This window comes from Canis lupus, chromosome 27 (assembly GCF_003254725.2).
Source record: "Canis lupus dingo isolate Sandy chromosome 27, ASM325472v2, whole genome shotgun sequence".
Lineage (NCBI taxonomy): Eukaryota > Metazoa > Chordata > Mammalia > Carnivora > Canidae > Canis > Canis lupus.
This window is the reverse complement of record NC_064269.1, coordinates 41445797-41471411: the sequence shown is the minus strand read 5'-3', so window position 1 is coordinate 41471411 and position 25615 is coordinate 41445797. Positions and strand designations below refer to the sequence as shown.

The 25615-nt window shown below is 45.3% G+C and overlaps 1 protein-coding gene across 4 annotated transcripts in view; it reads right to left on the bottom strand.

Annotated features, from left to right (window-relative positions):
• Positions 1 to 8648: 8648 nt before the first annotated feature.
• CRACR2A (calcium release activated channel regulator 2A) overlaps positions 8649 to 25615 on the bottom strand; it is a 144345-nt gene continuing 127378 nt past the window's right edge. For 3 of the 4 annotated variants that reach the window (XM_049102983.1, XM_035707280.2, XM_049102982.1), the window contains one exon: positions 8649 to 14083. The gene's annotated coding sequence lies outside the window, so the exon portion shown is untranslated. The remainder of the gene's footprint in view (positions 14084 to 25615) is intronic. The other variant, XM_049102981.1, reaches the window with a different exon arrangement.

Here is a 25615-nt window from a genome sequence, read left to right as displayed (position 1 = left end):
GAAGTGACTGACACCAACAAATGTGTGTCCCTCCATTAGAACTAAAAGATCCTCAATTAATTCTCATTAATTAACCCACCTAGGGTACTCTGGGCAGGGCCTCCCCTTCTGGCTTTGTCCACCTGCATTTCAAAATGTAAGGACTTCCCAGGGACATTGAGACTGAGCCTAGAGTCTACATCCAGGGCCTGGTTTGCATCCCGTGGAGAAGAGCAGTAGCAAACCAAAATGTTCGCTTTACTCTGGAATCCAACACATGCTGCTTTTCCCAGAAGAATTTCCCTCTAGTGGTATTTGGTTTTGATAAATAATGTATTGAGTTTGTGTGCTCAGAGCATCTATTCTGTTTGATGGCCAGGGTTAGTGGCTTGGAAACGCGTTCTGGGCCTGGCAAGAGGGATGAGGTGGGGACCTGGCTGGGAACCTCATCTGGACGGCAATAACCACATAAATGCTTACATGAGAGTTATCTGGCTCCACTTAATAGGAAATAACCAGCCACCTCCCCATTGTCACAAATTGACATTAATGTGTCTGAGGCACATGCCACTGTGGTATTGTGAGTCAGAGGGCGTTAGAAGAACAGAACAATAGCAATCCCTTTCTGTGCCCAGAGCAAGGATTGAGCCTCCCAAGAGAGCATCTGTGCAGGAAGACAAGAGCAAAGCCTAGAGATGCAGAAATACTCTGTTGCACACCCTGCCGCATGGTCTAGGATTAGCATGTCATCACAAAACATGGAGGATCTATTTGGGAGCAGGAGGGCATGCCCTCACCACCTGTTGTCTGGAGACAGGGTGCGGCTTTCAGATCAAGCATGGGATGCTACTTCATCTGAAGCACCAGGCCTGTAGTTTCAGTCCCAGTTGGAACCAGAAGAGCAAAGTGAGTAGTCTTACCTAACTTCCTCCCTTTTGTAGATATTTCTTGAGTCCCTCCCATGGAGCAGACTCTACGGTAGTCACTGGGAACGCAGGAGTGAACAGAACTAGTGCGTGTGCCCTCTTGGAATTTACAGGCTAAGGGAGGAGCAGAGCCTAAATAAAAATGATAAATATGAGGAAAGAGGAAAGGCAGAGGCTGAGGAAGTAAGAGCACTAGGAAATCAAGAGAGCTTCTGGGGGATGCCTGGGGGGTTCAGTCGGTTAAGACCTCCAACTATGGATTTCGGCTCAGGTCATGATCTCAGGGTCATGGGATCAAGCCCCATGTCGCTCAATGGGGAATCTACTTTCTCTCTCTCTTTCTTTCTCTCTCTTTCTTTCTGCCCCTCCCCCCATTGCACTCTCTCTATCTCTCTCTCTCTCTCTCTGAAATAAATAAATCTTTAAAAAAGAGAGTCTCGGGATCCCTGGGTGGCGCAGTGGTTTGGCGCCTGCCTTTGGCCCAGGGCGCGATCCTGGAGACCCGGGATCGAATCCCACATCGGGCTCCTGGTGCATGGAGCCTGCTTCTCCCTCTGCCTGTGTCTCTGCCTCTCTCTCTCTCTGTGACTATCATAAATAAATACAAATTTAAAAAAATAATAATAAATAAATAAATAAATAAATAAATAAATAAAAAAGAGAGTCTCTCTGAAGATACAACTTTAATAGGAATTCACAAAAGCAGAAGCAGAGGAGTGAGGCAAAGGAGGGAGAGATGGGGAAGCATCTGTGTCAAGGCCCAGCCCAAAGGTGGCCACAATGTGACATATTTGAAAAAGAGGGGCACCTGGGTGGCTCAGTGGTTGAGCATCTGCCTTTGGCTCAGGTCATGATCTTGGAGTCCTAGGATAGAGTCCCCCATCAGGCTTCCTGCAGGGAGCCTGCTTCTTCCTCTGCCTGTGTCTCTGCCACTCTCATGAATAGATAATAAAATCTAAAAAAAAAAAAAAGAAAGAAGAAAGAAAGAAAGAAAGAAAGAAAGAAAGAAAGAAAGAAAGGAAGGAAGGAAGGAAGGAAGAAAGAAAGAAAGAAAGAAAGAAAGAAAGAAAGAAGAAAGAAAGAAAGAAAAAGAAAGAAAGAAAGAAAGAAAGAAAGAAAAAAGAAAGAAAGAAAGAAAGAAAGAAAGAAAGAAAGAAAGAAAGAAAGAAAGAAAGAAAGAAAGAAAGAAAGAAAAAGAGGAGCAGAGAAGAACAAAGGCCAGGGCCAGGGGATAGCAGTGAGAAGATACAGCTAGGGCCCACGGTCAAGGGCCTTGGGAGGCACAGTGTCAGGGAGATACTTGCCTTGGGCACTGAGAAGCCACTGAGGGTTTAATCAGGAAAGTGACAGGACAATATTTGCCCACCACACATGCTCACAATTTAATGAGCTCAAGTTGGCAGTCCTTTACTCTGGAATCCGGTAATAGACTTAACCTACTGCCTGCTTCAGAAAACCACAGACAACCATAGACAAGGTCAACATAAATCCAGCAGGGCCTCCAGGAGCCACGAGTGGAGGGTGGAGATTGAGGCTTCTCTAGAATGCCGCTGTGGAAAATGGCTTGAATACAAATTGCTTCATTGTAGGAATGCCTTGTTCACCATTCAGGGATCTACAAAGGAGCAATTTGTGCAACTCTGAGATTATTTGCATTATCCTTTCTGGTGTCATGTCATACTGTTCTCCTCACAAGGCTGGCTTCCCCTCGGCTCAGAGGATGTAATTGTCTGGGAGGCAGAAGGTGGTTGGTAGGGTTGGTATAAGGCTGGCTCTGTATCTCTGGATGGTTCTCCTGTCTCTGAGCCCCAGGCAACTGTTTCCAGGGGAGCATAATGCTCAGCATCGCTTTTAACTCACAGACGGATTCTTGAAGGATCTTTCAGAGGCTTCGTGGGTCATAATGGGTTTCTGATATTATGACAATTGCTTTCTGGCCATGCTTGGTTAGCTCAGTTGGATACAGCATTGTGCTCAAAGCCAAAGACGCAGGCTTCACAGATTCACCACTCAGTTTCATGGTCATGGATGACGCCTTGAACTCCAGCCAGCCTTGGAGAGAAACAGACCTGGGCCTGAAGTGTGACTCCTGCAGCCAGTGGCTCTGAGGCCTGCTGAGAGTTACTGGGAGTCTTTGTTACTATGTGAATTCTTCCTCTGTTCAATGTGGATGAGACTAATGCCATTCTCCAGGGTCGTTGCAAGTGTCAGATGAGGTAGTCTGAGATGTCCTGCTGACTCACCCCACACAGCAAGCAGCATGTGGCAGCTGCTTATAAACGGTAGCTCCCTGTTCTTGGAACTGAGGGCCCCAGATGAGAACAAGCAGGTGACTCTGGGCTCTCTTAGGGAGGAAGGGAAGGAGAAACAACTCCAAGTAGAGTCCCTGCCCACAGTAGATGGAAATGCTTGCTTTCTGGGGCCAAAGAGAGAAGGCACATGATCCTGTTGCTTGGAAGCAATTCTGAAGGTGGTTTTGCAGATGCCTGGATTAGAGACACCCTGGGAGGTCAGAGCAAAGCCAGAGCTTGGGGAAACCCGAGGTCATTCAACATGACTCAGGCCCCAGGCTGCCAGCTGTGTGGAGCAGAGTTGGACCAGGAGCTCATACCTGGCCATGATGGTGGGAGGCTGCCCACGGTCCTGAGGACCTGTAGTCTCTAGGGAGCAGAGGAACCTGGCTACACTGGAATGTGGATTCTGGAGCTAGGACCTCAGTTCTCCGTCTCCTGGCTGAGTAACCCCAGGCACAGGAGCTAGCCTCTCTCTGCCTCAGTTTCCTTGACCTGTAAACTGGCAGTACTATCTTCCTCAGAGGAAGCAGTAAGGATTCAATGAGAACTGTGCCCGGTGTGGAAAATTAACAAAGCAGGAAACCACAAATGTTGGAGAGGATGCGGAGAAAAGGGAACCCTCCTGCACTGTTGGTGGGAATGTGAACTGGTGCAGCCACTCTGGAAAACTGTGTGGAGGTTCCTCAAAGAGTGAAAAATAGACTTGCCCTACGACCCAGCAATTGCACTGCTGGGGATTTACCCCAAAGATTCAGATGCAGTGAAACGCCGGGACACCTGCACCCCAATGTTTCTAGCAGCAATGTCCACAACAGCCAAACTGTGGAAGGAGCCTCGGTGTCCATCGAAAGATGAATGGATAAAGAGGATGTGGTCTATGTATACAATGGGATATTCCTCAACCATTAGAAACGACAAATACCCACCATTTACCTTGACGTGGATGGAACTGGAGGGTATTATGCTGAGTGAAGTAAGTCAATCGGAGAAGGACAAACATTATATGGTCTCATTCATTTGGGGAATATAAAAAATAGTGAAAGGGAATAAAGTGGAAAGGAGAAAAAATGAGTGGGAAGTATGAGAAAGGGAGACAGAACATGAGAGACTCCTAACTCTGGGAAACGAACTAGGGGTGGGGGAAGGGGTAGTGGGTGGGGGGGTGCGGGTGACTGGGTGACGGGCACTGAGGGGGGCACTTGACGGGATGAGCACTGGGTGTTATTCTGTATGTTGGCAAATTGAACACCAATAAAAAATAAATTTATAAAAAAAAAAACTGTGACCGGGACGCAGTCAACATGGTATATTTTCACTATTATTGCTATGATTACAGGCTAAGGCTCTGACTTATGCCAGGCTCTGAGTGTCTCCAGGACTTGGACATGTTGGCCTCTGAGAACCTCACCAGTGTGAACCACACTCCCTGCGTCTCTGGGCAACTTTCTGTGCCTACACCTATGATTCTGTAATTACCAGAATCTGTTTCTGTGTCTGTTCCCCTTGCCCCGAGACTGCAATCTCCTAGAGGGAAATTTCTATAGCTAATTCATGTTTATGTTTCAATGTTGAGTACAGTCCCATGGCCCATCATAGACACTGGATAAATATTTGCCAAAGGAGCAGATGACATGCTGCCACGACACTCCTGCTGGTTGCCAGTACACCTGTTGCTTCTGTTCTTGGGACCTCCTGTGTGGCCGGCCCGTGTAGGCCTGAGGGTTCTCATCTATGAAACAAAGGTGCTTGCTTGGGATGATCTTCAGGCATCCCTCTCACCTGCTCCCAGCACCAGCCTGAAGAATCTGTGATTTTCACATTCTATAGTTTCAAGGCTCTTATTTTGTGACCCTGGGCTCAGAGTTTTCCAAGAAGATCCTATGCCAGACTTTTCAGTGGGAGAAAGGAGAATGGCTGCTGGACATTTTTTTTGGGTGGGTGGGGGGCCCAGGGTCAGGGTGAGAAATATGGCTCAGGGTGGAGAATGAAGGTCCCTCCAGGACTACAGAAAGACACCCCAGAGGCTTTGCCAGTGAGCAGCCAAAGGAAATGGAAGGGTAGGCCCAGCTGCAGGCTTCTCTGGGCGCTTCACTGCACTTTATTAGTCTGTAACTCTCCTGAAATGGGACTATCTCTTGGAAAATCATTTTAATAACCAAGAGGAAATGGAATTAAGGGTACTGGCTGCCTGCTGGCCGAGGCTGACTGACTCTCATCTAGGTATGGACTTCATTTGGCTCTGCTAATATTGCCTATTGGTTATCTCTGATTAGATTCCCTTTTGTGTGTCATTCCCCAGAGTGTCCCCAAACAAGGAGGCCTGTGAAGATGTGGGTTCTGAGGAAGTTGAGGGAAGGGGTGGGAGGAGTAGGACTGTACAGTTATCCAGCATCAGGCAGAGGGGGCTCGGATTGACAAATAGTAGATGGAAGCTGAGGACAAACAATGTGATCACATCTAAGCACAGTGACTCTGGCCCCAGACTTAAGAGTTTGGGGGCTGAATAAGTCCCAGCTCTGTTGCTGGCCAGCCTTGCTCTAGAGGAGGTCTTGATGTTCATTGAGTGTCTTGTCCCACAGAGGGAAGATGATCCATAGAAGATGTCATGAAAGAAAGTTATAAACTCTGAAGTGCTCTATACTCGTGGGTATTCTGTTACTCCTGCCCAGCCCACAAACCACATCTAGCTTTAACTATTTATATGCATGGAAATTTGGGTCTGGATAATTCAAAGGTGTAGATGATACAAAAATCTAATTTTATTTGGCTTGAGGTTTGCAGCGTATAATCCCCATCTCATTCTGAGAAACCACCTTTCCTAAGGTTCGCTGTATTTATTTAGAAAAAAATCAGTGGTTAAGATTTAATGACTTAAGGTACGGGATTGATGCAGGCTGGCTGGGTCCAAGGACACAGAGGGCAGAGACAAGAGAGGTCCTTGACTACGTGCAGGATAGAAAGCAAATGCCAGCCAGCAGGGAGTGAGAGCAGAGTTTATTGAAGTTATAGAGCAGATACAGACAGCATCTGGGAGACTCGGAAAAGAAAAGGAGCAAAGACTCGTCTTTTCTTGGGGCCTGGAATTTTTATTGAGGATTATGCTCTGATGTAAGTATCCTCTAAGGCATCCAGGAACTGATTAGAACAAGGCTAAGGGTCCAGGTGTCCTCTATAAGTCACTTATTCCTTGGAGTCAGGGGATCTTGGTGCCAAGATGTCTAGCACTTGTATATCATGGCTTCATGGGGTCATTCTCATCCAGTCCTTCCTTAGATGTTATCTGTTATGCTGGATGACTTCTAAAGAAATCACGGACTCTCTGTCCCTTCCAAGGAGGACACACATTATTTGCCCTATGAGGTACGTGTAAAGTGGGGTGCAGGTCTTAGCAAGGATAAAAGCAGGACAAGGAGCAAAAGGCAGATTTTTATGGATTCCTTCAGTTTCCCTATCTGAGAAGGAGGAAGTATTTACCTGCCTGGAAACACCCTGGATTGTGGGAATGCCAAGGTTTAAAATGTGGCCTGGCTCATGAGCAAATAGGGGTCACATTGGAAGTTGAGGTTGGTTGGTTATGAGGTTCTTTCTCCCTCCTCACCACATCCTGGTCCTCTCACCACAGGTCCCGGGACCAGCACAGAAAAACCTTACTTCTCTTCCTGCCCTTAGTCACAGATCTGACCCTGTTACTTCCTCTAAAACCCTCCACTGTGGGCAGCCCGGGTGGCTCAGTGGTTTAGCGCCGCCCTCAGCCCAGGATGTGACCCTGGAGACCCGGGATCGAGTCCCACATCGGGCTCCCTGCATGGAGCCTGCTTCTCCCTCTGCTTCTGTCTCTGCCTCTATTTCTGTGTCTCTCATGAATAAATAAATGAGATCTTAAAAAAAAAAAAAAAAAAAAAAAAAACAACCCTCCACTGGTTCCTTGTCACCCACAAGATGGTGTTTAGGTCCAGGTGGGCTCTCAGGGTTTGGTCTCATCTGCTTACACCCCCAATTCCTGCTCCATCCCTGACCCTAGAATCCTCATCCTACACCTGCCCACAAGCCTGGCAGCCAGCACTGCTGGATCCCCAGACCATCTTCCCTCTTCCCCTTCTCTTCTCGCCACTGCTCTTCCCCACGACTTGGACTGCTCCCCTTCTGTCTTTGCTGGAGGGCGCCCCTTTACCTTCCTGCTCTCAGGCCACCATTCAATCCTTTGATAAAAGGAAGCTCCCCCAACTCCAAACCCAGAGACAACTTAGTCTCACTAACTTCCCACGTCCCAGAGCACCCTGCACTGTCCCTCTCATTTCCCATCGCTGCTGTAAAGTTCCACTGACTTTGAGCACCCTGATTTTTTTTCTCCCTTTTATGGTCCAAGGGCCTAGTGTATTGCTTGGCACAATAGCACATATTCAAACCTTCGTGGAAAGCATTTCAAGCCATCAGTTGTGGGACTACTGAGGAGGGGTCAGGGATGAAATTGGAATGGGTAGAGTGTGTAGTTTCATCACAGAGTGTGGTGTGTTTGTGTGTGATACAAGCATGAGTGTGTGGTGTCTGAGTGCATGGTGTGTGTGGTATGTTCTTGGTGAATGTGTGTATGTGAGTCTGAGAGTGTGTGTTGTGTGTCTGAATGTGTGTGTCTGGGTGTGTAGAGTGTGTGGTATATGTGTGAGTGTGTGGTATCTGAGTATGTGATGTGATGGTGTATGTGGTGTGTCCAAGTGTTTGGTATGTTTGCATGTACATGTGTGTGGTGTTTGTGTCATACACGTGTGAATGTGTGGTGTCTGAGTATATCGTGTGTGGTATGTGAGTGTGTGTGGTATGTATGTGGTATGTGTGTGATGTGTCTGAGTCTGTGGTGTGTGTATGGTGTGTAAGTATTTGGTGTGTGTATGAGGTCTGAGTGTATGGTATGTTTGCATGTACATGTGTGTGAGGTGTATGGTACAGGTGTGAGTATGTAGTATGTGTGGTGTGTGGTATATGAGTGCGTTTGGTGAGTATGTGATGTGTCTGAGTGTCTATGTATGGTGTGTAAGTATTTGGGGTGTGTGTGTGGTACCTGCATGAGTGTGTGTGTATGAGTACCTGTGTGGCATGTGGTATAGTTCTATGTATGAGTATGTGTGAGCATGTGGGGTGTACGTGTGTGAGTACGCTATATCCACAGACATACAGTGAATTCGGTGTAGCAGCTGAGCCCCGACTGTCCCTTGTGAGTGTGGAGCATCAGCATGTGGCTGCTCTTTGAGGCCTGGTAATGAGAGGGTGTGTAATACTATGGAGGCCTCAGAGCCCCAGTAGGCCATCTGCTTCGCTGATGGCCTGCTGCATGGCTGTAAGCAAGTCCTTGACATTCTCTTAAAGAATCCAGCCAGAGGGAACAGCACAGGCAAAGACACAGAGGCATACAAGAGCAGATCCAAGGGCAAGAAAAGGTTCACACACAAGCAGATTTTTCACATTATTCCATTCCATTATTTTTATTGCTAATAATAGTAATATTAAGCAAAAGTTTTAAAGCTCTTTTAACTTCTACTTACATCAGAAATTCTGGTGTGTGTGGGGGGGGTGAAGATTGGCATTATTTTTAGCAATAAGACAAGTAGAAGTAGAATAAATAAACTAGTAAGGAAAAACTGCCCAGGTGATTCCAGTAGACATCCAAGGTTGAGGACCACCAGGTGGAACGACCACCTCACCCGAGCCACGGACAGAGCAGTAGAGCCACTTCCAGGTGAGGCAGCCTCTCCTAGTCTCCTCACTGCAACTCTGGAGCTGACCAGCGGCCCATGGGCTGAGGACCTGCTGCGGGGACCACTTATCAAGTCTCAAAGAGATGATAGAGCTTAGGGAGAATGACTTAAATTGTAGCTGGAGAAAATTGGGCTGGGTCAACCAAAGTGGGCCATGGCCCCAGGTCATCCCCACTCAGTATCCGGGGACAGACAGGTACCCTTGCTGTGACTGGAGCCTGAGAAACTCTCACAGGTGGGTTACTGGGAGCTGTGGGGCTCTGGGCTAACAAATGGCCTTCCTGAAAAACTGAACACACACGCTTGGGAAGGTGGGCTGTGCCCTGCCAGGGCAGTGGGCCAGGAGCCAGCATCACAGCAAGTCATCCCTCCTGCCTGGGCTACAGCCTCCCCATCTGTGACAGGAGGCAGGTTGGTGAGCCTGCCCTGGGTTCAGTCTGGGGCTACCTTTGCACACGACAGTCAGTGCAGAAGACAACCCGCCACCGCCACCACACCATGTGGGGAGTGAGGGTGCCAGCATTCATGCTGGGGGGCCTTGTTCGTGTCCCACAGAGTTGAAGAGGGAACCTAGACTCTGGGGTTCCCAGCCACTGCTCAGGCTGAAGACTGCTGTGCCAGCTAGAGACACAGAAGGGTGGGGAGAGGGGGAGATGGGCCTCGTGAATGAAAACTGCCTTGGGAGGGGGCAGGAGAGAGTGGGAGGAAGGGAAGAGGGTGGGATGGGCACAGAGGGAGGAAAACGCAGCCTCATCTGCTTGTTTGTGTTTCTTGTATTTAAGATGCTGACTTCTAGCATATTTTTAAATCCATCAGACATGAAAGGCTGATTTAAATAGACCCGCAGTGTGAAGCTGGTAATTTCACTTGCCACAATAGAGGAGCTGGCAGGACGCTGGCAAAGATGCAGCACCTCTCCCCATGCCAGGCAAGCTGTGGAAGAACGGGAAGACTTTTAGGCCAGGTGCTTTCTACTTCTGGGCAGTGGGAGCATGGGGAGTGGATGGTGGAAAGAGAGATGAAGAAAACTGGAAAGGGAGGGAAACGTGGGGCAGGGGAGAACATAGAGAAGGGTGAGTGGCAAAACCAACTGGAGAAATGGACCGGCTCAACATTCTCCTGGTCCAGGGATGCTTCTTGGTCAACTCATCTAGACTCCCTGGCACATCTTATACTAGTATACTTTTACTTCAGTCTCACTTCAAAACAATCCCAGACTCTCAGGGTTGGTGGGGTAGAGGTAGAGGGAATCCTAAGAACAGAGTGTTCAACATCTGCTTGAATACCTCCAGTGTTAGGGGCTCACTATCTGGTGAGGCAGCCTATTCCATTGCTGGGCAGTGCTCACTGGAACATACTTCCTTAGGATGGATCATAATCCCCATGTTCTGTGCTGGGTGGTCCTAATCTGGCCCTGTTGAGTCATTCAGAGTGAGTGTAATGCCCAAGTTGGCCCTTCATCATGGAACACAGTATTTGGGTCCTCTCCTACTCCAGCCCTCCTATGCTTGTCCCTAGTCTCCTTACCATAAGTGATTATAGCATAGATCTTTCTAAACCAAAGTATTTCTGGATGCTAATGAGTGTATTTCCTGCTGTAGTCAATGCAACAAAATTTCAGGAGTTACAAAAGACTTGTCATTCATTTTTTTTTTTTCTCGTCTCATTCAGCACACTGTTATTCAGCCCACATTCTGAGACCAGGTTAGCCCCTCCTGTTGGCACATAGGATATGAAGGTCCTGTCCCCAGGAGCTTTTCTACAAGGAATGGAGCCAAACCCATAAAGAGAAGTGTAGGGGTAGAAGTGCCAGGAGCCCTGAGAGTCCTTCTCCAGTCGAATCCAAGGTTGAGTGGGGCTGGTTGAGGCCCTTAAAGGAAGGGAGTCTTAGGGTGATGGCATTTTTATGGAATGCTGGTGTATACTTGTGGGTTTCCAGGTGTTTCCTCCCCCTTGAGTACACTAATGCATCAAGGGCATTAAGTAAGCTTGTCTTCCTTTCTTGCTCCCTTAACTCTGATACAGCCTGAGACAAATACCTTAGATCCTCAGTCGCTAGGCATTGAAGAGAGCCAACCTTATATTCATTCATGGAATAAAAATGTTTATGAAAGTGTTTTCTGAAAAAACTATATTATGGTAAAATATACAAAATGTAAAATTTGCAATTTTAACCATTTACAAATGCACAATTCAGTGACATTGTGTGCAGTCACAATATTCTGTGCAACCATCACTCTCCTCCAACTCCAGAGCTTTTCACCATCCCAAAGTGAAAGAGTCTATAAACCATATGTGTAAAGGTAGTTCAATTAGGAGTGAACTGTTGAAGTCTTGACTGGACAACAACATATCTATTACGTAAATAGAAAAATGAGTAAGACAAGAACCCTGTCAGTGAGAACCTCGTAGTCTGCGATGGTGGGACCCTGCCCTATTTCAAGGCAGAGTGGAAAGATGACAAAGCATTCTTTGACAGGAATCTGTAGCTTGAAGGAATGCAAATTTTCCTTATTCTACTAGCCCAGGGAAATGGGAGATGCTTTTACCTAGGGCCCCAGATTCTGGTTACCAAGAAGTGTGGGACTTTGTTTCTTATTTTGTTTGGTCTTTTGCACAGGGAGATAGAAGATGATGTAATAACTAACATTTGTCTAGAGGCTTTCAGTTGACTAAACCCTTTCCCTAGAGTTCTTGTTTGACCTTCACACTAGCAGACAGTAGGACAGGGAATTCTATTTTAACAGATTTGGAAGCTAGGGTTCAGAACACCCAAGCAGTTCCAGATTTTGCCTAAGGCCACACAACTTGTGTGCAGGTTTGTATTCTGAGCTGATCTTTAGAGGTTACAGAAAACATCTGGGAGAGGCACAGCCTGGTAAAGATGGTCTGTTCTATATCTGGAAGGAAGAGAACCAAGCAGGGAGGCATCTTTATACACAAAGGCATGGAGCCCAAGTCAAATTGAGTTGTTGAGCTGCCTGAGGGTAATGGATTGCTACTAGCAACAGCTGGGGAGGCTGCAGGGTGATGAGATGGAATGCTTTGATGGGCATCACACTGTCTGAAATGCAATTGAATCACAGCAGCTGGAATGCTTCTCAGCACTCGTTTTAAGAGCCAGAAGCAGCAAATCATTTGAAGCAGTGAGGGAACCCCATGGGTCCACCAGACTACAGAGATCCAGTCATCCAGCCTCTGGGAACTGAGGCTCCATTGGAGTGGCTCACCAAGTGCTGGGCCTTGTTCTTGAGAAATGATGCTCTATTCTCAACTGTTCCTATAAGGCAAACATTGTTTGCCAGACACTATGCCAAACATGAGGCAGAGATGAATGCTCCTGCCCTCGGGAGTTCAGTCCAGTGCATTTCACTCATTACAAGCCCTGTGGGCAGTGTGTATAAATAAGTACAATACAATATCATTACAGAATGGCCTTGGGGAGCCTATGGACTGGATGTTAAATCATACCCTGACACTCTGTCCTTGACCTGGTGCTACACACGCTCAATGAATTCTAGATACATAGTCATCTTACTTAAATGCATTATGAGGCTCCTTGAGCTCTACATGTTTAAATTCCAAGTTAAAAATAAAAGCCCATTCCCTCTGTCCATGTTTTTGGGCATTTTTGCTTAGTAGTGCAATGTTTTCATGGGTAGCATTTACTTTTATAGGTCAGATGGATCCAGTCATAATTCATTATGATGACATATGCCTCACTGGCCCTAGGAGTCCTCATTTGCTGGGAGGAGAGTCTCCTGGTGCATGTCAAGAGCCTGCAAGTACCACTTCTGAATCAGAGCCAAAGAGCTGATGAAGTTCCAGCTCTGAGAGAGGGGCTCATTCTTGGACTTGACTCAGTCCTTCCCTAGGATGATAAACGATACAACCTCACCAAATCCATCTCAGTTTCTATTGGTTTCAGGTCCTCAGCCAAGCACCATATGGTTTCCCAACCCCCATCATTTCCAGCAAGGTTCTTCCTAAGTAGGGCACTTCACTGCAACTGGTTCCACTGAACTGTATGAAAGTTGGAGTTATGATGTTCTTTGTTACTGCTACTGCTGATAATTAGCATATTTATTATTAGGAATATTAATAGAGTTAGGAAGTGGGAAAGGTTTAGAAAGATCCTACATCATGTCAACCATCATCATCCCTACCCCTCACCCTGACACACACACACCCAGATAAGAAGGGAAGAAATAACTAATAAAGTAAAATCTTAAAGATTTTGACTGAACTTGGTTAGAATTTGTGTAGCCAATTTCTTTTCCCCAAATAATGAGAGGAGAGGTGACAGTGCTCCTAAGCCCAGTCAGCAAGAAATTACTTAAATATTTGTTTCTGTATGTTTGTGTACTGTGATTTCATCATTTTGAAGTAATTAAACACTTCTGATCTGTAGTATTCCCCCATCTATCCCTTTGGAGTGAAACTGTGGAATGTCTGGCTTCCTGGCAGAAAAGCGAATGCTGCCTGAGGATGTCTGGCTTCCTTTCACTTTCTCAAGGAGGTGGACATTACCTTGGGCAGCTCATCTCCAGCAGGATATCCAGAAGCTCAAGGGGGAAGGGTTGTTTCTCAGATCTGAAGGATTTCTGAGTTTCACGTCAGTCATCCAACACAGAAGACAGGAAAGGCTTTAGGGAGGAAGTTAGAAGTGGGGCTAAAGCATGAGACAAGTCCTGGCTATGTTGTGTGAAGTGTGAGGGAGGAAGAAAGGACTAGTAAGTAGAACTTGATTTGCGCACAGTACAGATAGCTAGCAATGCGAGGTCTTTGAAATTTTAAACCAGCTATTTTAAGTTTGTTCAAAGGTCTAAAGGAAACCATTTCTAATGAACCAAAGGAAAGTCTGAGAACAATGCCCCACCAAATAGAATCAACAAAGATATAAAAATTATGAAAGAGACCAAATAGAAATTCTGGAGTTGAAAAGTACAATAATGGGAATGAAAAGTTCCCAATAGCATATTTAAGCAGGCAGAAGAAAGAATCAGTGAACTTGAAGATAGGGCTATAGAATATCCAGTGTAGGGAACACAAAACGTAATGAAGAAAAAATGAACAAAACCTCAGAAACCTGAGGGGCACCATCAGGCATGCCAACGTATGCATCACAGGAATTCTAGAAGGAAAGGAGATGGAAAAAAGGTGTCAAGAATATTTAAGGAAATAATGACCAAAAAGATCCCAAATTCGATGAAACCTATCAATCTACATATCCAAGAAGCTCAACAAACTCCAAGTAGGATGAACTTAAAGAGACCCATAGCGAGACACATCAAAATCAAACTGTTGAAAGTCAAAGACAAAGAACTTTGAAAGCAGCAATAGAGAAGCAACTCATCATATAAAAAAGAGCCTCAATAAGATTAACAGCTAATTAACAGCTAATTTCTCATCAGAAACCATGGGGCCAGACACAGTGGATGGTACCAAGTGGAAAAAAAATCCCCTGACAACCAAAAGTTCAATATCTCACAAAACTATCCATCAAAACTGAAGGATAAATCAAGACATTTTCACATAAACAAAACTGAGAGTGTTGGTCTTTCGTAGATCTTCCCTACAAGAAATACTAGTGAAGGGAGACACTAGATAGTAACTTGAATCAACAAATTAAGAGGACTTGTAAAAGTAATTACATAGGGGGGGAGGAGCAAGATGGCGGAAGAGTAGGGTCTTCAAATCACCTGTCTCCACCAAACCACCTAGAAAACCTTCAAATTATCCTGAAAATCTATGAATTCGGCCTGAGATTTAAAGAGAGACCAGCTGGAATGCTACAGTGAGAAGAGTTCGCGCTTCTATCAAGGTAGGAGGACGGGAAAAAGAAATAAAGGAACAAAGGCCTCCAAGGGGGAGGGGCCCCGCGAGGAGCCGGGCTGAGGCCAGGGCGAGTGTCCCCAGGACAGGAGAGCCCCGTCCCGGAGGAGCAGGAGCTGCACCGACCTTCCCGGGCGGAAAGGGGCTCGCGGGGAGTTGGAGCAGGACCCAGGAGGGCGGGGATGCCCTCGGGCTCCCGGGGACAGTAACAGCAACTGCGCGCCCAGGAGAGTGCGCCGAGCTCCCTAAGGGCTGCAGCGCGCACGGCGGGACCCGGCGGGACCCGGAGCAGCTGAAGGGGCTCGGGCGGCGGCTCCGCGGAGGGGGCTGCGCGGCCCCGGGAGCAGCTCGGAGGGGCTCGGGCAGAGGAAGAGGCTCCGTGCGGAGGGGGCTGCGCGGTTCCAGGAGCAGCTCGGAGGGGCTCGGGCGGCGGCTCCACGGAGGGGGCTGCGCGGCCCGGGAGCGCGAATCCACCAGCGCAGGCTCCGGAGCACAGGGCGCCGGGACACAGCCCAGGATCCCGCCTCCCCCGGGACAGGCAGAGGCCGGGAGGGCCCAGGACAGCAAGGACGCTCCTGCCCCAGCTGAGCAGATCAGCGGCCCCGCCCCGGAGCCTCCAGGCCCTGCAGACGGAGTTCCTGCCGGAGCTGAATCCAGGTTTCCAGAGCTGCCCCGCCACTGGGGCTGTTCCTCCTGCGGCCTCACGGGGTAAACAACCCCCACCGAGCCCTGCACCAGGCAGGGGCACAGCAGCTCCCCCAACTGCTAACACCTGAAAATCAGCACAACAGGCCCCTCCCCCAGAACACCAGCTAGACGGACAACTTCCAGGAGAAGCCAAGGGACTTAAAGTACACAGAATCAGAAGATACTCCCTGGGTTTTTTGTTTTGTTTTGTTTTGTTTGTTTTTTGTTTGTTTTTGATTTCTGATTTGTGTTTGCTTACCCCACCTTTTTTTCTTTCTTTTTTTTCTCTTTTTCTTCTTTTTTTCTTTTCTTTCCTTCTTTCTCTCCTCTAATTTTCTCCTTTTCCCAATACAACTTGTTTTTGGCCCCTCTGCACTGAGCAAAATGACTAGAAGGAAAACCTCACCTCAAAAGAAAGAATCAGAAACAGTCCTCTCTCCCACAGAGTTACAAAATCTGGATTACAATTCAATGTCAGAAAGCCAATTCAGAAGCACTATTATACAGCTACTGGTGGCTCTAGAAAAAAGTATAAAGGACTCAAGAGACTTCATGACTGCAGAATTTAGAGCTAATCAGGCAGAAATTAAAAATCAATTGAATGAGATGCAATCCAAACTAGAAGTCCTAACGACGAGGGTTAACGAGGTGGAAGAACGAGTGAGTGACCTAGAAGACAAGTTGATAGCAAAGAGAGAAACTGAGGAAAAAAGAGACAAACAATTAAAAGACCATGAAGATAGATTAAGGGAAATAAACGACAGCCTGAGGAAGAAAAACCTACGTTTAATTGGGGTTCCCGAGGGCGCCGAAAGGGACAGAGGGCCAGAATATGTATTTGAACAAATTCTAGCTGAAAACTTTCCTAATCTGGGAAGGGAAACAGGCATTCAGATCCAGGAAATAGAGAGATCCCCCCCTAAAATCAATAAAAACCGTTCAACACCTCGACATTTAATTGTGAAGCTTGCAAATTCCAAAGATAAGGAGAAGATCCTTAAAGCAGCAAGAGACAAGAAATCCCTGACTTTTATGGGGAGGAGTATTAGGGTAACAGCAGACCTCTCCACAGAGACCTGGCAGGCCAGAAAGGGCTGGCAGGATATATTCAGGGTCCTAAATGAGAAGAACATGCAGCCAAGAATACTTTATCCAGCAAGGCTCTCATTCAAAATGGAAGGAGAGATAAAGAGCTTCCAAGACAGGCAGCAACTAAAAGAATATGTGACCTCCAAACCAGCTCTGCAAGAAATTTTAAGGGGGCCTCTTAAAATTCCCCTTTAAGAAGAAGTTCAGTGGAACAGTCCACAAAAACAAAGACTGAATAGATATCATGATGACACTAAACTCATATCTCTCAATAGTAACTCTGAATGTGAACGGGCTTAATGACCCCATCAAAAGGCGCAGGGTTTCAGACTGGATAAAAAAGCAGGACCCATCTATTTGCTGTCTACAAGAGACTCATTTTAGACAGAAGGACACCTACAGCCTGAAAATAAAAGGTTGGAGAACCATTTACCATTCGAATGGTCCTCAAAAGAAAGCAGGGGTAGCCATCCTTATATCAGATAAACTAAAATTTACCCCAAAGACTGTAGTGAGAGATGAAGAGGGACACTATATCATACTTAAAGGATCTATTCAACAAGAGGACTTAACAATCCTCAATATATATGCTCCGAATGTGGGAGCTGCCAAATATATAAATCAATTATTAAGCAAAGTGAAGAAATACTTAGATAATAATACACTTATACTTGGTGACTTCAATCTAGCTCTTTCTATACTCGATAGGTCTTCTAAGCAAAACATCTCCAAAGAAACGAGAGCTTTAAATGATACACTGGACCAGATGGATTTCACAGATATCTACAGAACTTTACATCCAAACTCAACTGAATACACATTCTTCTCAAGCGCACATGGAACTTTCTCCAGAATAGACCACATATTGGGTCACAAATCGGGTCTGAACCGATACCAAAAGATTGGGATTGTCCCCTGCATATTCTCGGACCATAATGCCTTGAAATTAGAACTAAATCACAACAAGAAGTTTGGAAGGACCTCAAACACATGGAGGTTAAGGACCATCCTGCTAAAAGATAAAAGGGTCAACCAGGAAATTAAGGAAGAATTAAAAAGATTCATGGAAACTAATGAGAATGAAGATACAACTGTTCAAAATCTTTGGGATGCAGCAAAAGCAGTCCTAAGGGGGAAATACATCGCAATACAAGCATCCATTCAAAAACTGGAAAGAACTCAAATACAAAAGCTAACCTTACACATAAAGGAGCTAGAGAAAAAACAGCAAATAGATCCTACACCCAAGAGAAGAAGGGAGTTAATAAAGATTCGAGCAGAACTCAACGAAATCGAGACCAGAAGAACTGTGGAACAGATCAACAGAACCAGGAGTTGGTTCTTTGAAAGAATTAATAAGATAGATAAACCATTAGCCAGCCTTATTAAAAAGAAGAGAGAGAAGACTCAAATTAATAAAATCATGAATGAGAAAGGAGAGATCACTACCAACACCAAGGAAATACAAACGATTTTAAAAACATATTATGAACAGCTATACGCCAATAAATTAGGCAATCTAGAAGAAATGGACGCATTCCTGGAAAGCCACAAACTACCAAAACTGGAACAGGAAGAAATAGAAAACCTGAACAGGCCAATAACCAGGGAGGAAATTGAAGCAGTCATCAAAAACCTCCCAAGACACAAGAGTCCAGGGCCAGATGGCTTCCCAGGAGAATTTTATCAAACGTTTAAAGAAGAAATCATACCTATTCTCCTAAAGCTGTTTGGAAAGATAGAAAGAGATGGAGTACTTCCAAATTCGTTCTATGAAGCCAGCATCACCTTAATTCCAAAGCCAGACAAAGACCCCGCCAAAAAGGAGAATTACAGACCAATATCCCTGATGAACATGGATGCAAAAATTCTCAACAAGATACTGGCTAATAGGATCCAACAGTACATTAAGAAAATTATTCACCATGACCAAGTAGGATTTATCCCTGGGACACAAGGCTGGTTCAACACCCGTAAAACAATCAATGTGATTCATCATATCAGCAAGAGAAAAACCAAGAACCATATGATCCTCTCATTGGATGCAGAGAAAGCATTTGACAAAATACAGCATCCATTCCTGATCAAAACTCTTCAGAGTGTAGGGATAGAGGGAACATTCCTCGACATCTTAAAAGCCATCTATGAAAAGCCCACAGCAAATATCATTCTCAATGGGGAAGCACTGGGAGCCTTTCCCCTAAGATCAGGAACAAGACAGGGATGTCCACTCTCACCACTGCTATTCAACATAGTACTGGAAGTCCTAGCCTCAGCAATCAGACAACAAAAAGACATTAAAGGCATTCAAATTGGCAAAGAAGAAGTCAAACTCTCTCTCTTCGCCGATGACATGATACTCTACATAGAAAACCCAAAAGTCTCCACCCCAAGATTGCTAGAACTTATACAGCAATTCGGTAGCGTGGCAGGATACAAAATCAATGCCCAGAAGTCAGTGGCATTTCTATACACTAACAATGAGACTGAAGAAAGAGAAATTAAGGAGTCAATCCCATTTACAATTGCACCCAAAAGCATAAGATACCTAGGAATAAACCTCACCAAAGATGTAAAGGATCTATACCCTCAAAACTATAGAACACTTCTGAAAGAAATTGAGGAAGACACAAAGAGATGGAAAAATATTCCATGCTCATGGATTGGCAGAATTAACATTGTGAAAATGTCAATGTTACCCAGGGCAATATACACGTTTAATGCAATCCCTATCAAAATACCATGGACTTTCTTCAGAGAGTTAGAACAAATTATTTTAAGATTTGTGTGGAATCAGAAAAGACCCCGAATAGCCAGGGGAATTTTAAAAAAGAAAACCATATCTAGGGCATCACAATGCCAGATTTCAGGTTGTACTACAAAGCTGTGGTCATCAAGACAGTGTGGTACTGGCACAAAAACAGACACATAGATCAGTGGAACAGAATAGAGAATCCAGAAGTGGACCCTGAACTTTATGGGCAACTAATATTCGATAAAGGAGGAAAGACTATCCATTGGAAGAAAGACAGTCTCTTCAATAAATGGTGCTGGGAAAATTGGACATCCACATGCAGAAGAATGAAACTAGACCACTCTCTTGCACCATACACAAAGATAAACTCAAAATGGATGAAAGATCTAAATGTGAGACAAGATTCCATCAAAATCCTAGAGAAGAACACAGGCAACACCCTTTTTGAACTCGGCCATAGTAACTTCTTGCAAGATACATCCACGAAGGCAAAAGAAACAAAAGCAAAAATGAACTATTGGGACTTCATCAAGATAAGAAGCTTTTGCACAGCAAAGGATACAGTCAACAAAACTCAAAGACAACCTACAGAATGGGAGAAGATATTTGCAAATGACATATCAGATAAAGGGCTAGTTTCCAAGATCTATAAAGAACTTATTAAACTCAACACCAAAGAAACAAACAATCCAATCATGAAATGGGCAAAAGACATGAACAGAAATCTCACAGAGGAAGACATAGACATGGCCAACATGCATATGAGAAAATGCTCTGCATCACTTGCCATCAGGGAAATACAAATCAAAACTACAATGAGATACCACCTCACACCAGTGAGAATGGGGAACATTAACAAGGCAGGAAACAACAAATGTTGGAGAGGATGCGGAGAAAAGGGAACCCTCTTACACTGTTGGTGGGAATGTGAACTGGTGCAGCCACTCTGGAAAACTGTGTGGAGGTTCCTCAAACAGTTAAAAATATACCTGCCCTACGACCCAGCAATTGCACTGTTGGGGATTTACCCCAAAGATACAAATGCAATGAAACGCCGGGACACCTGCACCCCGATGTTTCTAGCAGCAATGGCCACTATAGCCAAACTGTGGAAGGAGCCTCGGTGTCCAACGAAAGATGAATGGATAAAGAAGATGTGGTTTATGTATACAATGGAATATTACTCAGCTATTAGAAATGACAAATACCCACCATTTGCTTCAACGTGGATGGAACTGGAGGGTATTATGCTGAGTGAAGTAAGTCAGTCGGAGAAGGACAAACATTATATGTTCTCATTCATTTGGGGAATATAAATAATAGTGAAAGGGAATATAAGGGAAGGGAGAAGAAATGTGTGGGAAATATCAGAAAGGGAGACAGAACGTAAAGACTGCTAACTCTGGGAAACGAACTAGGGGTGGTAGAAGGGGAGGAGGGCGGGGGGTGGGAGTGAATGGGTGACGGGCACTGGGTATTATTCTGTATGTTAGTAAATTGAACACCAATAAAAAAAAAAAAAAAAAATTCATTACCTTTTAAAAAAAAAAAAAAAAAAGTAATTACATAATTAAATATAGAAAATGCTATGAATGTATTTTTCATTGATGGCTTGTTTTAAAATCTAATTTAAAAGAAAACTGCATAGGGGTACCGGGATGGCTCAGTCAGTTAAGCATTTGCCTTCAGCTCAGGTCATGATCCCAGGGTCTTGGGATGGAGCCCCACATGGGGAATCCTTACTTAGCAGGGAGCCTACTTCTCCCTCTTCCTCTGCCACTCCCCCTGCTTGTATTCTCTCTCTCAAATAAATAAAATATTTTTTTTAAGAAAAAGAGAACTGCATAAAGCAATAACAATACATCTATGTTGGTGGAAATAAAATGTATAAAGATGTAATTTGTGATAATAACAACATATGGAATGGGGAATGGAACTATGCAGAAGCAAAATTTTGTGTCATATTGAAATTAAGTTGGTATTAATCCAAACTAGATTATTATAAACTGAGATATTAATGGTTACTTTCAGGGTACCAACCAAGAAAATAAGTAAAAAAAATATAGTAAATGAAATGATAAGGTAATTAAAATAGTATGTTAGAAAATAACTAACACAAAAGAAGGCAGTAATGGAGAAATGGAAGAACAAAAAGACATATGAAATATAGAAAAGAAATTGCAAAATGGCAGACATAAATCTTACTTTACCCAATATATTAAATGTAAACAGTAAACTTTCCAATTAAAAGGCAGATATTGGAAGAATATATTAAAAAAAAAAAACGTGATCTTACTGCATGTTGTCTACAAGAGATCAGTTTACATTTAAAAGCATAAATAGGGAGAAAGTACAAGGATCAAAAAGGTATAGCAATAGCAACCAAAAGACAGCTGGAATGCCTCTACTAATATCAGACAAAATAGACTTTAAGATAAAAATTGTTACTAAAAGCAAGAAGGACACCTTATAATGATAAAGGATCAATTCATTAAGAAGACATAACAAATATGAACATATATGAACCTAGAAATAGAGCCCCAAAATATTTGAAGCAAAAAACTTTAGGAGAAGGCAGCTCTGTCCTAAATACTTGACCCCCATGACCACTAGGGATTTATTCCCTTGAGCTAGGGTTTTGTGCCCTTTAAAGTTCTTCATTAACACACACACACACACACACACACACACACACACACGAGCGCCCACACATATATATACATATAGCCCTTAAACCACCATTTGCATTAATACCTTAGCTGAAATTGGTTTAAGATCCTTCAGAGCACTGACTGCTAGTGACAGAAACAAAGGGTTGAGCTATTTTTGATAAAACATAAAGGTGTGACCTGGAATGGGCCCTCAGGAGAGTAGGGAAGAAGGATGGAAGTGTTAACAGATAAAGAGTACAGGATGGGGAGTGGTGGAAGAAAGCTAGTGTATCACAGAGGAACAGAAAAGACCTCAAAGAGACTGCCAAGAAAGATAAATGCCAGACAAATAGCAAAACAACTGGGGCAGACTGCCTGGGTGGCTCAGTTGGTTAAAGCATCTGACTCTTGGTTTCTGCTCAGGTCATGATCTTCAGGGTTGTGAGATCAAGCTCCATGTCAAGCTCCATGTTCAGTGTGGAGTCGGCTTGAGATTCTCTTCTTCTCTACCTGCCCCTCCCCCTGTACATGCTCTCTTGCTCTCGTGCTCAAATAAATAAATCTTAAAAACAGACAAACAAATGAACAACTGGGGCTTTGGTTTGGTGCTGAAGCCCCTGGTTTGGCAACTCAGGGCTGAGGGCAGCAGCAGATGCCAGAAGCAGCACAAGGAGTCAGAACAGCAGAGAAAATGTGGGACCAAGGATGGTGATGGGCACAGGTCATTCTTAGGTAAACGTCCTGGCACCTGGTCTGAGCTTCTGTCTGAGTTCTGGAGAACCATGGCCGGGAAAGCAAAGCGGTTTGTGGGCTGAAAGATATGGGTACTGATTGGAAAACCAGGAAAACCATTGGAACAAAGGAGAATAGGGCCAAGAGGCAATCCTGAAAACAAGCTCATAAGCCAGGCAGATGGGCCAAGCAATTGGGTACTCAAACTAGGTAGTGTTTGTGAGAGCACCCCCTTCGGAGAGATGCTTAGTAAGTGTTACCTGGTTCTCAATCCAAGATTAGGGCAAGGCTAGTGGTAGGGGCAGTGACTCGAGGTTGACAACAATGGTAGCCCCTACCTGTTAGCACCTGTGTGTGCTGGGCACTGTCTAAGTATTTCACATTTATTGTCTCACTTAATGCTTAAAACGTCCATGTGAGGTAGACATTGAAACCTCTGATCTACAGATGAACAGGAAACCTGGTCAAGTGACTTGCTCAAGATCATTGCAACAGTATAAATGGTTTGGAGCCAGAGGCTTCTCTGACAGCACTCTGCCAGGCCCTGGGACAGACTCACAGCCACTGGGGTGGCTTTGATCACCTTGATGGCTTACAAGGAATGGGGATAGAAGAGGAAGCTCTGATGTAGGGACTCAGAACTTCTCAGAGTCCCTCTGAAGTCCCATTATCCGTACTTGTTTGAAGTGGGGTTAGAGAAAGAAGCAGTAGTGGCCTAAAGACCCTTCCTGCTCTCTTTTCTCTGCCTGGACCTTTGAGGGTTGGTGGGGATTTACCCCATATGCTATAGGGTCAGGCACTAGCTCACTCTATCTTGCTGTAAACCCTGAAGGCACTTTTCCTAAATGGAAAAATGCATCCCCAAGCCAGGACTAGGCCTAGAGGATAAAGGAATCTGTGGGCTTGGGAAACTCCAGGTATAGCCTGCTTGCCCCATAAATTCCAACTGCCATCTCTGCTTTTCTGCTTTCAGAAGCAGGAGATCTGGTTTCCTTTCTTTATGATGATCCTTACCCTCTATCTTCCCCCCTCCTTGGAACAACACATGTTCACACAGCAACACACACCCACACGGATATTGGAGGGCCACTTCTGGGTGACCCATTATCCCCTGCATCCCATGAATGAGACCATTGCTGGTGCCCTTTCTTTGAAAGAGAGTTTTCTGTGAGTTCCCTTCAAATTTAGACTGAGGGCCAGGGCCAGACTAAGTTGGAAAATGAAGGTATCATCATAAACATTCTGAGCAAGAAGAGCCAGAAGCATCAAAGAGCCCATCCTGAGATGGTAGCCCAGGCAGGGAGCTGGCTGGCCCAAGATCTTGGGGCACACCCTGGTGTTCAGTGCTGGGTTTAGTTCCATGGGCTCCCTGGTGCCTCCAAGCACTAAATGAGGGAGAGAAAAGCCTGTAAAAAGGGGGCAGACACTTATGTGATGATCCATGGGGCCCTGACCCTTTTAGGAATCTGGGGAGGAGGCTTAAGGGAATAGCCTTAAAACTCTGACCAGTGGATTCTCTCCTGCCTGGCTGGCTGTGTACAGTTGTCTTGAGCCCTCTTGGAGGCCTGTGGACACTTTCTTCTCTCCCTTCCTGGGTCTCACTTGGGTATGGATACCATTCACTTTCCTGTGGGGCTGGGCCTGCAGCCCTAGGGTGGTAATGGGCAGTGATCTTCATACCTTTTCATCCAAGCTCCCACTCAGGGTGAGAGCACCCTTCCCTTGCCAGCCTCCCCCGACAGCCAGCCAGTAATGCTGGAGCCCTGCTAGAGCTAGGAATTTACCATCACCCAGATGGAAGGAAGCACCCATGGGCCCAGATCATTCCTGCAAGCACCCTCTGCTGGTGAAGTCCCAGGGGCACTGAAGCCTATAGCTACACTCTGCTCACTTTTCAAACACCAGCTATATGTCAACAACACAGCCACACTTTCTTTTTTTAAATACAGTCTTCTGAAAAAGAAAAGAAAATAAAAGAAAAGAAAAGAAGAAAAGAAAAGAACATGAAGTCTCTAACTATGGACCTGGTGCTGGGCCTCACTGCCTGCATGTCGATCTAACCTATTAATCATCATGTACAATTTTTCGAAGAGCTATTTTGAGAAACATTGGAAAATGGCTTTTACAAAGCTATATATACCTTATTTATATTCCAGAAATGGTCGCTCTGTTTAGCAGCAGATGGGCTTTTCTCTTCGTTTTCTTTTCATCCCTCAATCAAAGTTAAGTAGGAAGTAAGCCCACTCCCTAACCCCAGGCACACATTTATCACCCACAGTCCACCCTGGAGTCAGGGTCATGGGTGGGTGGTTCAGAGGAAAGGGTGTGGATTTCTTGTAAGGCACATTTCAGAGACTACGAAGGAATGAATACAGGAGGCATGGTGGCTGCTGAGAGCCTGGGTTCTGAAGCCTGGCAAGGTGGGATGTGCTGGGGGTGGGATGCCCTGGCTTACTTTTCTCAACACCATGTGGGCATCTCAAGGTCCATGAAGCATATGCCAAGAGCATCCCATTGATATCCAGAGAACAGGAGCCAAAGGAAGCCCAACCACCCTGGCCCTGCCAGAGTGCTATATCTTTGGCCTACAAGAAGCAGCAAGTCTGCCCTGTGCAGTTACCGCAGCAACCACAGTGCTGCAGCTCCTAAGGGCAAGGGGAGCAGAAGGGAGGTGGAGAAGGCATGTGGTGATTTTTCTGGAAAAGCCCATCTGTTTCTTTTCCCCACAAAACCAAGCTGGGGGTGTGTGTGGCAGGAGGTGGTGGTGGGATGGGTGCCTGGGTCTAGAGAGAGATCTGGGTCTAGAGATAGAAGACTCCAGAATGCTGCAAGAGCAGCTTTCCTGCCTGGATGTTCTCCCCTTCCTGGCAGTGGAGGCAAGTCACTGACAAAGACAAAGGCTTAAGCAGGCTGTGGT